This window comes from Suncus etruscus, chromosome 17, assembly GCF_024139225.1.
Source record: "Suncus etruscus isolate mSunEtr1 chromosome 17, mSunEtr1.pri.cur, whole genome shotgun sequence".
NCBI lineage: Eukaryota > Metazoa > Chordata > Mammalia > Eulipotyphla > Soricidae > Suncus > Suncus etruscus.
In genome coordinates this window covers 43,320,078-43,333,645 of record NC_064864.1, presented here as the reverse complement: position 1 = coordinate 43,333,645, position 13,568 = coordinate 43,320,078, and positions in this window count along the sequence as shown.

The window sequence follows — 13,568 nt, the reverse complement described above, 5'->3', positions numbered from 1 at the left end:
TGCATCTCTTGAACTGGTTACCTTTTCCTTTGAACACTTGTTTCCCCTTTACCTGGCCCTCAATCTGGCCTTACCCCAGTCCCAAACTCAGCTTTATCACCCTCTCTCTCTCCCTCTCCAGGCCTAGAGCTTTGTAATAGACTTCTCTATTTAAAAAGGCTTGAAGTATTTTATCAGTCTTGCTTACATGGCCCCTGCGACCCCCGGCAGCACAGACCCATTTCTGGAAACTTGGATCTCTGGCACTCAGGACTTTGTTATTGTGTAGAGGAAGATTGTTGGGAACAGTCAATTACAAACTAAAATGACAAAAAACGGTGAAGCTAGAAAATTTCTTGGAGAACTGAGGAACAATCCAGCCCAGCTTGAAGTGATAGGTCACTGGTTTGAGTATAGCAGGTGCTTGCCTTGCACTTGGCCAGCCTGGGTTCGATCCTAGCACTCTAGCACCACTGTGGTCCCTGGAACACCAGGAGTGATTGCTAGGTACTGTGAAGTGTAGCCCCCAAAATAAAGCACAAAGTGACATTTGAAGTGACTCTCATAAGCTAATGAGGTACCAAGGGTAGAGAAAAAGTTCTAAGCAAAGATGTACAGGTGAGAATTGTGGTTTTGTGTGCAGGTGGTTTTGGAAGGGCTTACACAAGCCGGCTAAAGCTGGTACTGAATGAGCTTAGCAGGGTTGGGTCTTAAAAGTATGTGAGGGAGTTGAGTGCTGGCCCTAAGGCAGTGTACCGCATTATGGGTTTTAGGCCGAGGTGTGGTGTGATCTGAGTTAACAATTTGAAACAGCTCACTTGGGCTTCTCAGGGAGGATTAGAGAAACCAGACCAGACAAGCTGGCCAACGGTGGGGGCTGTCCAGGCAAAGCCGCACCATGTGACAACCAGGAGCAGGACCATGTGAGGATGCAACCCAGCAGGAGTAATGCAAAGGCTGGAGAACTGAGTCTATAGGGTATAGACATCCTTGTCCTAGGTAAGGACATTCAGGATGGAAGAAGAACTTGTCTGAAGGCTGCCAAATAAAAGGTGGGGACTCTGGTGCCAGATCTGGGGTGAACTGGTCAATTATGCTGCCCCTTTGATTCAGGGATAGGAAAGAAATGTTCTAAGGACTGAGTCATTGACTACTGGAATGCAGGTGACATGTGGAATAAGGTGGGGATCCTTGCAGACTGTTTTGCAGCAAAAAGGAGCAGGGTCTGCCTTCACAACTTACTCCTACAGTCACCCAGTCACCATTTCTCAAGCCTAAACCATAAGAAAATGTCTGAAAGAATGGTTTCCCCTGGACACCTTGTAGCTCTAATGCCATTTACAAATAATGAGGAAGGGATGTGAGAGGGTTTCTCTTCTTGGTCAGGTTCCAGCTGTTAGAGGATAGGCTGAAAGTTGGTTCTGGCCAGGGTTGGAGAGTACAGAGCTCATCTTGCATAAATTAGCTTTGGTTTGAATTCCCAGAAAGGACCCTATATAGTCCCAAGTCCTGCCAGGATGATCCTTGAGCACAAAGTCAAGAGTAGCTCCTGATCATTACTGGGTATGACCCAAATATCACCCTCACCCCCAAATTGGAAATTGGGCATGCATTAACTTGTGCATGCACCAGGGCCAGAGCAATAGTACAGTGGTGAGTAGGGCATTTGCTTTTCATGCAGGCAACTTGGATTCGATCTCCATATGTTCCCCTGAGCCTTCCAGGAGTGATTCCTGAGTGTAGAGCCAGGAGTAACCCCTAAGCACCATGAGATGTGGCCCTTCCCAAAAAAGTCCTACAGGGGCCGGAGCAATAGCACAGCAGTAGGGCGTTTGCCTTGCACACAGCTGATCCAGGACGGACCTTGGTTTGATCCTCGGCATCCCAATGGTCCCCCGAGCCAGGAGCCATTTCTGAGTGCATAGCCAGGAGTAAACCCTGGGCATCACAGGGTTTGACACCAAAAACAAAAGTCCAACAAACTTGTGCCATGTCCACATCTTGGACCATTATTGGAGAAAAAAATGGCAGAACAGCGGGAAAGGGTCCCTCTATCTGGCGCCTGCATCAGAACAAGCCTCAGTTCTTGGGGCTCCTAACTTAGGAGGTTGTGCAGTAATGGAGTATTGCCAGTCCAGAGTCTCTGGAAAGCAGGTTATATGGCTTTTTGAGAGCCAGTCTCTACACCAGACTGTGTGTGTGTGTGTGTGTGTGTGTGTGTGTGTGTGTGTGTGTGTGTGTGTTTATATTTAACCAGATTAACATTTTCTTATTTGGAAAGATGAGAGTCATGGGATCAGTGCAACCTTGTCATTACAAGGGAGTATGCTATATTACATACAATCATGTACAGAATTTATACAACCAGCAACGAGGTGTTGCCAAAACATATAGATCAGAGTCAACAGGGATTTGTAGCAGAACAAACAAACTTTCATAAAAGCCAATAAAATTGAAGCATGTACATTGTATAAAACAGAAAACAGAGGAATCAAGGAGGTTGTTCAAAGAGCCAGGGAATAGTCTTTGCATCCAAAAACTCCAGGTTCAATCCATGGGTCTGCATAATCCCCCAGTTCCTCCAGGAGCACTGAACCAAGAGTAACCTCCAGTATTGCTGGGTTTGTCACATCCCAAATTTAGAAAACATGACATTTACATACTCAATATGACATTTAATGCGCATGCCATCTAATTTTCTTTGAGATTGTTTCTTTGAGATTTGTTGTTTGTATATTAAAAAGCAGGTCACTGCAACTGACTTATTAAACACAAGCAGATGGTGCCACCATTAAATGTTTTTTCATCACTTCAGTGTTAGTGGTTACATGGCATCCCGTGGAATGACACAAAACTGGTCTTTCAATGAGCCCTGTGGCACCTTTATCATCATTTACTCTTCAAACCAGCTCTGAGGATTTGAATGAGGTAGAGAGTGAGGAGGCTCTGAAGAGATTGGGAGCTAAGGAGACACTCTGGCACCACCTCCTGGCTGGAGACTGGGCTGCAGGCTCAAGCTGGAGGGTGCTTGGCAGCCATCTGCTTCAGTTGCTCCAGCGGCTCCCTCAAACCCCCTAACTCAGGCTCCTGCATCTCTAGGAGACTCATTGGGGCCCACGACCCTCCAGGCCATGTGCCCGGGTTCACTGCTGTGAGGGCTCATGCGTTATTGTTATTGTCTCCTGCATTCAAACTCAGACCATGTAGTTCTTTCTTAGATGATATAAAACTGTCTTAGCCCATAGGTAAGACTGTTTTACATAGATTTAACATTGTCTCTACTTCTGTGGCTAGGGCTCAATGGTCAACGGGCCATAGTAATCTCCCCAGCCCAAACCTACCACTTGATCACAAGGTCCAAAACAAACACATGCTTTTTCTTTTGAAAAAATGTAATTGCTTTTGAGGACTGGAAAAGCAATATCTTGCTTGTCTAAACTACCGGTGGCCTTAGGATATGGTGGTTGAGATGAAATGTGGTGGCAGGGCATTTTTCCAGCCTCCTTACACTCGGGCTAGTGAGCCTGGGATCATACACATTTCCAGGAATGGCCCCTTGGTGCCTACCACTCGTGGCCACCCACTGAAATGGAAGAAATTTTTTTCTTTGGAGGCACATAGGCATTGCTCTCATTTTCACCCTGTCAGCCCCAAACTCTTCTTTCTGACAGCCTTTCACAAATACCAAGACATGTCACCAGGGAGGACCAGGCTAGGGAAAGCAAGGAAGGAAAGGGTGTGAGGATGAGAGGAGTTAAAAAGGAAGAGAACCTTACTAGAGAGGGTGAAACAAAATGGAGAGATACTCGGGTTTAGGAGACAGACACAGGCCAAAGGAGAACACTCAGGAAAGAGGCCTACAAGGATGGGAAAGGACTCTATCAGGATTTGGATGTGCATGGGAACTTAGCTCTCTACCAGCTGTACTCACCGGCTGTTTCATTAGCCTATTTATGGGGAGAGGGAACAGAACCCCAGAACCAAGCCTTTTGTTATTACCCCATGCACTTTGATTTGAGAACTTCCTGCTGATGGGAAGACAGTTTGTGGCCAGTCTCTGGAGGGTGGCTAGCAGCCAAGGCTGCTGGAATAGGGCAGCTGTAGCTGGTCACAAACACAACCGAGAATGTGGGGACAATGTGGCAGGTACCTGGTCCTGTGGTGGCCTATCTTGGTACCAACATAGCCAGCTAACAGTCCTTAAATTGTCAATAAAACTAATACAGACATTTGTGGGATGGTATTTTGTGAACATGCTTCAAATCTATAATTAGAGGATACCGTATAGCAGGTAAGACACTTCCTGCATGTAGCTGATTCTGGTTTGATCCTGAGCACAGAGTCAGGAGAAACCCTGAGCACTGTCAGGTGGGACCCCAAAACCCAAATATATAAATTTATTTTATATAATCAGTTTATTCGAAGTAAGGAATCATCATCATCATCATCATCATCATCATTCAAGATTGATGGGAGCCCTTAAGAACAGGCAGAAAACTTAGCTAAAAAGCAGGGCCTTGTGACAAACACAGAACTATGATAAAAGCAGGCCGCCTTGAGAATTGAATGTAAACATTTAAGATCTAAGTCTTCGGGGCCAGAGAGATAGCATGGAATTAAGGTGTCTGCTTTGCATGCAGGACGGTGGTTCAAATCCCGGCATCCCATATGGTCCCCTGAGCCTGCCGGGGGCTATTTCTGAGTGTAGAGCCAGGAGTAGCAGTGTTTGCCGGGTGTGACCCCAAAACAAAAATAAATAAAAAGATCTAAAGCTTCTATAGAAACAAAGAAGGCACAGGACTTTGGTCCAGGGAAACTAAGTCTAATCTATAAGGTCCCCTTATCTGTACATTCCACCTGCCGGAGATAGGTTCCATTGTCAGTACATCCCGGCCTGATGGAGACAGGTCTCATTATCTGCACATTCCATTTCACTTGCCAATGGGTCCTGTTATTTGTCCTGTTCAATATATCTATTCCCTATTGATATATTTACGAGCGGAACTGTGCCCACAAAAAGTATAGAAGCCGGACCTTGAGTTTCAATAAATGGAATTGGATTCGGTTTTGGCTGGAATCCTTTTCCCACTTTTGTCTGTCTTTGTCTGTCTGTCTGTCTGTCTCCAAGTCTGTCTTTGTGTCTTTGTGTTTGCGTGATCTCCCTCCAAGAAAGAATAACCACATCTTAATTGGTGTCCCTGCAGGCAGGGGCACCCACACAAGATTACTACTGGGTAAACCTAATTCAATCAGTTATCAGCCTTCAGGCAGAACTGAGGTTCTCCTGCAGAAGTAATTCTCCTGCAGCAGGAGAATGTGTACCCACGAGTGTGTGTGCCTAACTATGAATCTGTGTTTACAAATACAGATGTGGCCATCAGCATATACCTAGGTATATAATCACATGAACTGTGCAAACCAAGCATGTGTCTATGCTCAAGAGTGCTCTCGGTTCTGGTTCTGGCAGGACCTGCCAAGGGATAAGCTGTAACATCTCTGCCAAATTTCACTGTGCCTCCAACTCCTGCTTCCTCAGTGAGGAATCCTTGCTCAGTCCTCATCCAGTCCTCCTAGAATCGTAAGGGGCCAATGTTGATATTCCCACTTCACAGATGACAAATAGAAGAATTTGCACATGTTGATCTTGTGTTCTTTTCCCTCTTCTAACATGTGGCCTGCATCAAGTCTGGTTTCAGATGTCACCTTTCTGACTGTCATTCTTGGCCAGTAGAAATGAATACCCTTGATCACTTCACATCTCTGACTTGGTTATCTTTTTCATAGATTTAATATTTATTTTCTATTAGGATGCACATGCTAACTAGTCCTTGAGTTAACATCAATCTCCATCAATCAGTCTTAATTCTGTGAAAACAGGTGTTTTCTCTGCCTATTATATTCAGCAGGGCCAAGTCCAATACTGGATACAAAACAGACAGCACTCAATGAAGTGAATGAGCAACTCCTACCCAACTCCAGGCTGTGCTAGGAGTTTAGTTGTTTCCAGTGCTCTGTCCTGGGAGTTGGATGGTGTGTGATCCTGCGGCTCAGTGGCTCTGTATTCAAGCACATGCTCTGGGGCCCCCCTTTTCTCTATGGCTCAGGCCAGACACTCACTGAAAAAGGAGAGCAACTGGCATGCTGGACAGCCAAGCCCAGGCAGGGCACACACTCACCTGGGCCACTGTCTTCTCTCCAGGGAATTCTAGTGTTCAGCCAAACTGGGCTACCCATGCCACCAGAGGTTACCCAGAGGCCACCAGAGGTTACCCAAAGGCCACCAGAGATAGCAGCTTCTATGGTTCTCACAGTTCCTAAATCTAGTGCTGCAGGAAAATGATAAGTCCAGCCCTGTGGATAAATCTGATCATCACTCTCAGTCACAGAATCTGGGTCCAAGCATCACTCCCAATTTCCGATCTCAAAGTGGACATGCCCTGGCTTTTGGGAGCTGCTTAGTTCTCCATAGAGCACACAGACCCATGAGCCGAGATCACAAGACAGACTTCACGAACCTCGCCAAGCCAGTAACTGTTTTTAACTGTGCTTTAATACAGTTCTCAATGGATCCCCACTTAAGTGATCCTTAAGAAACTCAGAAAATAGGGTTGAGTGTGAAAGTTTTATTAAGCAGGATGTTGGGGAAATGAGCAGTGCTGTTCAGCACCCACCCACACACCCCAAATCATTCTTGGCATTAATTTGTGTTGTCCAAGGTGGTCTCCCAATCATTCTGTCTGACACTCGTAATCTCCCTTCTAATCTCAGTGACCCTCTGAAATAATACAGTATCCTTCAAAAGGACTTTGGCAGCCTAGAACAGGGAAGTAAACTGGGAGCAACATACAAACGAGGGTCAAGGGAGGTATAACAGAAAGATTTAAGCAAAAAAAGGCCACTTTAGGTTCCAGTCCAAATGCTGAAAACATAAAATTCTGCTTATATACATGCTGGCAAGTATCTGGAGAATAAAATTTCCCCTTGTAAATAAGCTCAGTTCTCTTCAATCCATTTGTAATATCCCATGGCAAGTGTGGTCCAGGCAGTGAGGGCAGAACCAACAAGGCAGAGAAAGGGACAGAAGTTGCCCAGCAGCTACAGAGGAAGGAAAAGACCAGGGCAAGGGGAGACAGGTGACAGAGAAGCCTGCTTGGACCCTCTGTTACTCTTCTTAGTCAATCTTTGGAAATCATAGCTGCCCCCAGCTGCCTGCAGCAGGAAAGAAAATTGAGGCAGAAATTCAACCTCAGTGACCGAGTCTGAGAAAGGCACTGTGCTAAGGAGTTTCCTTGCCTTCTCTCGCTTGCTGGATCTCAATAATTCAGTAAGGATGGCATTACTATCCTTCCCCATAGAGCCCTGTGCCCATCACACATCTAAGACAGCATTTCAGCTCGGCCACCGTACAAAGCTTCTGTCATTTGTGTGTGTGTTTTGGTTTTATGCCACATCTTGTGGTGCTTTGGGACTATTTCCTGTCCTGTGCTCAGGATTTCCTCCTAGTGATGCTCATGAAAAGTGCTCATATTGTCCTGAGGGATCAAATGGCTGGGAAGACCTTAAAGCATCTGCTCGAGCTCTTTGACCCACCTCTCTTGCCCTTAGACCATTTTTTTTTTAAACTACATAGTAGGGGCCAGAAAGAACACTCAGGAGTCAGAGCACTTTGCATGCAGAAGGCCTGGGTTTGATTCATAGTACCACATGTCCACCCCCAAACATGCTGGGAATGACCCCTAAGCACAGAACTGAAAGCAGTCCCTAAGCACTGCCAAATGTGCCTCCCTCCAAATAATAATAATAACAACAATAAGCAAACAAAATTACACAAAATTACAGAAAAGATTTCTGTATGTTTGTTTTCGAGCCACATCCATTGGTGCCCAGGACTCACTCCTGGTTCTGTGCTCAGGGATCACTCCTAGTGGTACTCTGAAGACCATATGGGATACTGGGGATAAAATCTGGGTTTACCTCATGCTATGCAATAAGCCTACCCACTGTGAAATTATTCCCAGCGATGATGTCGTTAAGACTGAGCTGGCATGAGCATTTATCATAATTTCCATGCATTTGTTAATATATTTTATCTTTGAAAATCATTTTTGGGGCTAGGGATATGATCCAGATGCTAAAAATACATGTCTAGTGTGCAAGACTCTAAATCCAATGCCTCCTGACACTGTCAAGTGGAGTTCTGGAAGCCCTGAGCACCTCTAAGGGTGGTTCTGCCTCACAAAGCTAGCAAAGTAAGGAGAGAGAGAGAGACAGAGACAGAGAGAGGGAGAGACAGAGAGACAGAGACAGAGAGAGAGGGAGAGAGAGAGAGAAGAGAAGCCAAACTACTGAATTCTCCTATTTCCGAGCTGAAATCTCTGAGGCCTTTCAGAATGGGAGTGGGCAGATTCCTTGTCTGCTGGATAGGCCCATTAGCAGGATAGCCAAACAACACCACCTCTATATTTCTTTTTTGTTTGTTTGTTTTATTTTTTGTTTGTTTGGTTTTTTTTGGGGGGGGGTCACATCCGGCAGCACTCAGGGGTTACTCCTGGCTCCACTCTCAGAAATCACTCCTGGCAGGCTCAGGGGACCATATGGGATGCCAGGATTCGAACCAATGACCTTCTGCATGAAAGGCAAATGCCTTACCTCCATGCTATCTCTCCGGCCCCCCTCCTCCATATTACACAGTATTAACAGCCCAGTAGAGTACAGCAAATCTGATGGGGAAATTGCATAGAAGCTCACCAACTTAATGAGCAAATACAATATTACAAAAGCTTCAACCATTCCAGTAAATTCTTAATTTTAGTAACAACATTATGAGATATGATGATCACAAATTGACTTTTATTGATCTTTTTCCTGATAATTTCCATTTTGTTATGACAAATAATACTAAGTAAATTTATTCTTGCCTGCTAAGAGGATAGACTTGGAGAGTGAGTAGGAAACTGAAAACCTTGGTGAAGGGAAGGTCACACTGGTGATAGGATTGGTGTTAGAGAACTGAATGCCAGAAACAATTGTGCTATTAACAACTTTGTAAATCACAATGTTTAAATACATTTTTCCAAAAAAAAATATATATATGGGGGGAACAGAGCCATAGTACAGTGGCTGACCCAGGTTCAATCCCTGGCACCCTATATGCCCCAAGCCTACCAGGAGTGATTTCTGAGAACTAGGAGCAACCCCTGAGCACTTCCTGGTGTGCCTCTCCCACCCAATAAAAAAAAAAAAACATGTAAGAGCAGTAGGACATTTGCCTTGCACATGATAGACCTGTGTTCAATTCCTGGAATCTCCTATAGGCCCCTGAGGACTGATTTCTGAGTGCACAGCCAATAAGTGCTGAGCACTACCAGGTATGGCCCAACTCTCCTTGCCTGCCAGAAGAGAGCAGCTGAGAGGTTGTACAGGAATTAAGACTCTTAACATGCCTGTGACTGACCCTTGTTTGATCCTTGGCAATGCATATGGTCCCCCAAGCATTGTCAAAAGTGATCCATGAGTCAGAGGTAACCCTGAATAGCATCAGGTGTGGCCCCCAAATAAAAACAAACAAATCAAAAATGAGGGTGGGGCCATTGGGACAATGGTGGAGGGAAGTGAACATTCTGGTGGAGGGTGCGGTGCTGGAATGTTGCATGCATAAAACTCTATAATGGTGTTATAAACCATGCTGCCTAAAATAAAATAAGAAAAACATTTGAAAAAAGGAAGAACTAAAAATCATTTAAAAAAATACAAGTTTAGGTAGGGCCACAGTGTTAGTACAGTGAGTAGGACACTCACTGCTGCAGGCGCTTCTATCCTACAGTGCCAGTGTGACTTCAATTAATCCACTTCAGGAAAAGTGGGTTGTATGGACAGCGAAATATGAAATATGATGAAATGATGAGACCACACAAATGAATTGTATGGGGACCCACATCTTCTGGCAGATGTGAGACAACTTTAATCTCCAAGCCAGGAGTATTTAAAGGGGTAAAGGGACAGTCACACATATGAGAAGAATGCTCACATTTTGTTTCTTTGCAAAGTACAGAAACTTATCAGTGTACGTTGTTTGAACAACACACACGTCTCTAGGTGGCTTGTAATCTTAGAATAGAATATATAGCTCAGTTAGAAGCCCAGAGGATAAAAAGAAGGCAAACTTTACATTTCAAAATAGTTGCTCTCTGGCCTGGCCCTAAATGTCATACTGATATAAATTAAGAGATTAGCAAGAAGTCAGGTTTCCTATAATACATTTTCTTTACCTAAGAGAATAGGTTTCTAGCTTAGGGGCTAGAAATTAGATGAGCTTCCTAAATTCTGGTTTTGAAAGAGATAAAACTTAGATTAAAGAGGTACAGAATTTTACCTAGTAAATTCAACAGCCAGTGCTATATAGGCAAAATCTTTTTGGAGTGTAAATTAGTTAGTGGGTATTCAAGGTGACTAGGGGAAGTCTCTGAAGCAAGGCAATCCTTTCTGTTACAAACTGCTATGTGTTTAAAGACAAGGAGAGAAGAAATTGTTTTTTTAATGCTGAGTATTCCAGGTAAAGATAAATTTAATCAGGTATATATTGTCTGTAAAAATCCTTACGTTAGGATGAGAAAGGTTTTACTATATACACGGCAGAAGGGAGTATATAGTAATATTATATATATATATATGTATATATATCACATAAATGTTTGTAGTAAAGAAGGCAGAATGTCAGTTTCATTAACAGAACATCTTATTCAATTATCTACACTGAGAGGGAAGACTCAGTAGGCCTATTGATGAGAGATCTCTCAGGAATTTTCCAGCCATCACACTTGAGGGCAAAGACTTCTCAATGGGCCTGCTGGTAATATTTCCCCAGGAATTTTTGATCAGCTACCTACACTAAGGATATGAACTTCCTTGTAGGTCTTCTGACTGACTTCCTCTAGAAATATTAAGATTCCTATTATGTTAATGCTGTGACAACTCACCTTGCATTGCAGCCAACCCAGGTTCAATCCCCAGCATCCCATATAGTCTCCTGAGCCTACCAAGTGTAATTCCTGAGTTCTTGTTCTACATTATTGTAACACATGTAACACCAGCCATAAAAGGGATCCTTTAAGAAAGACCTTAATCAACTGTCATTGGCTGGCAGTGGGGTAGAAAACTTGGTATAAAACAGTGAGGAATGATTGAAACTCAACTACAATCATGTTTGTAATCAAACTGTATAAATAAAGATATTAAAAATACTATTCATATAAAAAAAGAAACTTATGGTAATAAAATAAAGAAAACAGTGAGGCATGGGGCCAGAGTGATAGTGCAGTGGTAGTGCGTTTGCCTTGCATGTGGCTGACCCGGGACGAACCGTGGTTCGATCCCCCGGCATCCCATATGGTCCCCAAGCCAGGAGTGATTTCTGAGTGCGTAGCCAGGATTAACCTCTGAGCATCATCAGATGTGGTCCAAAAACCAAACCTCGCCCCCCCCCAAAAAAAAAACAGTGAGATGGGGCTGGAGAGATAGCATGGAGGTAAGGCGTTTGCCTTTCATGCAGAAGGTCATCGGTTTGAATCCCGGCGTCCCATATGGTCCCCCGTGCCTGCCAGGAGCAATTTCTGAGCATGGAGCCAGGAATAACCCCTGAGCACTGCCGGGTGTGACCCAAAAACCACAAAAAAAAAAAAAAAACAAACAAAAAAACAGTGAGGCTTGGTGTGGGAGTTGAAGGTGGCAGTTGTGGGTGGCAGTTGGTGGAGTCAAAGGTGGACTGGCTAACAGTTTCTACTCCCAGCTGGGGCTTGCTCTCTGATTTCTACAGACTTCAGCTATATTTTCCTGGAGTTTATCCTTTTACCTTGTTTTTACCTTGTTTACCTGTTTCATGTACCTGGCCCTCAGTCCTCCTCAGTCTGAATTTACTCAGGTCCCAAATCCCGTTCTCTCTCCCTTTCCCAGACTAGGAGTTTATCCTAAAGGCCCTGACCTCTCTACCCTCCCTGTTTATTAAAACAGGCTTAAAGAGACATCTTGTCAGAGTCTTGCTTATTCGGCCTCAGGCAGTTCAAAGGCTCCATGGACTCTGGCACTGAATGCAGAGCCAGGGGCAGCCCCTGAACACCACTGAGTATGGCCTAAAAACAAAATTAATTAATTTTAAAAAATAGATTAAAATATACAAGTTCAGATCAAGGAAACTACCTAAAGGACTGGAGTGCACACTTCACATGCATAAGGCCTGCACTTAATCACCAGTGCGAGCACCACATGGTCCCCTGAACACCCTAGGAAACACCTCCAAGCACTTCTGGATGTGGCCTAGAAGTCAAAAAGTAAAATAAATGCACAAGTCAAACATGTTTGCCAGGGCTGGAGAGATAGGGCATTTTCCTTGCAAGCAGCTTATCCAAGATAGATGGTGGTTCGAATCCTGGCATCCCATATGGTCCCCTGTGCCTGCCAGGAGCGATTACTGAGCACAGAGCCAGGAGTAACCCCTGAGCACCGCCGGGTGTGACCCAAAAATCAAAACAAACAAACAAAATCCATGTTTGCCACATTTTTATAAAAGTCAATCCAGCGTGAAAAGAATAAAGATAAGAATTCTTGTCAGTTCCTGGAATTGGAAGCAAAAATGTAAAAGATTATGGAGGAAAAAGTGAAAAGAAAAAATAAACCCCTATAATCTCTGGGCCACAGGATAGTGCAAAGGGGGCTGAGTGTAGGAGCCCTGGTTTGAACCCAGTGACAACATGATTTTCCAAGCACCACAAAGAGCAAGTGTCACCCCCTTCATATTTCCCCTTCAAATACACAATGAGCCAGAAACAGTCTCTACACTGTCAGGTACATCCAAATACAAAACCAAATATATAATCCTTCCACATAATGAAACAACCAGAAGTAATTTGGAAGATGACTTTTTCAGTTTTAATTTCCCACACAGAATATTTTTTGATTAATAACACGCCAGATGCATTTTATACTTGGTTTTTTACCCGATTATTTTCCAGGCTTTTCCCATGTCATCTGCCTGGCTTCTAATCCCTAAGAGTTAACATCTGATTAGCTGCTTATAGAGAGCCATCATCCTTGTGCTAAGCATTTATATTCTTTTTAATTATTTGTCATTATCAAGTATGTTATGATTAAGATTTCCTTGCCTTTTCTTTCCATTTCTCTAGTTTGGATTATTTGCTTAACATTCCCAGAAACATAATTTCTGGGTCAAAGGGTGTGATATGAATATTTTTAAGGCTCTTGGTCATCAGTGCCAAATTATTTCCCAAAAGAACGGAATCAATTTTCACTATTTAGATGCTTACAACTGTCACTGTGTCAGGAGTTCTGGAGAAAGCTTTTGTTTAAAGCTTCTTCTTCAGCCTCACTGAAACCATCACACTTGAGTCTTGCGGCCTCGTAAAGCCACGTTCAAAGTGTGTTGACAGTATTTGACTATCTGATTTACTGGTCAAGATCTATGCCAAATGTCCCCAGGTTCTTCCTGGAGCTTTTTTTTTTTTTTTTTTTTTTTTTTTTGCACACTTCAGTCAGATTAATTCCTTTGAAAACATAATTTTCCTCCTGTCACTTCTCAG